Consider the following 400-nt stretch of genomic DNA (forward strand, 5'->3'; position numbering starts at 1 on the left):
CATTTTTACCTACGATATATCGTTTAATGTGTGTAAACATTCTTACCTACGATATATGGTCTGATGTCTGTAAACATTCTTATCTAAAATATATTGTTGGATGTATGTAAACATTCTTATCTAAAATATACTGTTGGATGTATGTAAACATTTTTACCTACGATATATCGTTTAATGTGTGTAAACATTCTTACCTACGATATATCAGCCAGGTATAAAACTTTTACAAAACTCCCCACATATCGCTGGCGAATCGTATTTAACAAATAAAACATTTAGTAACAATAAAGTATCTAACTGAGCACCAGACATTTCAGTTTCTCAGTAAAACAAAATTAGAAACAAAAACTCGAGTTCTTTCACATTTATATATTCACGCTCTGTGAAGATCAGTGTAGAT

The sequence above is a fragment of the Limulus polyphemus genome, unplaced genomic scaffold, assembly GCF_000517525.1.
Source record: "Limulus polyphemus unplaced genomic scaffold, Limulus_polyphemus-2.1.2 Scaffold194, whole genome shotgun sequence".
Taxonomy (NCBI): domain Eukaryota; kingdom Metazoa; phylum Arthropoda; class Merostomata; order Xiphosura; family Limulidae; genus Limulus; species Limulus polyphemus.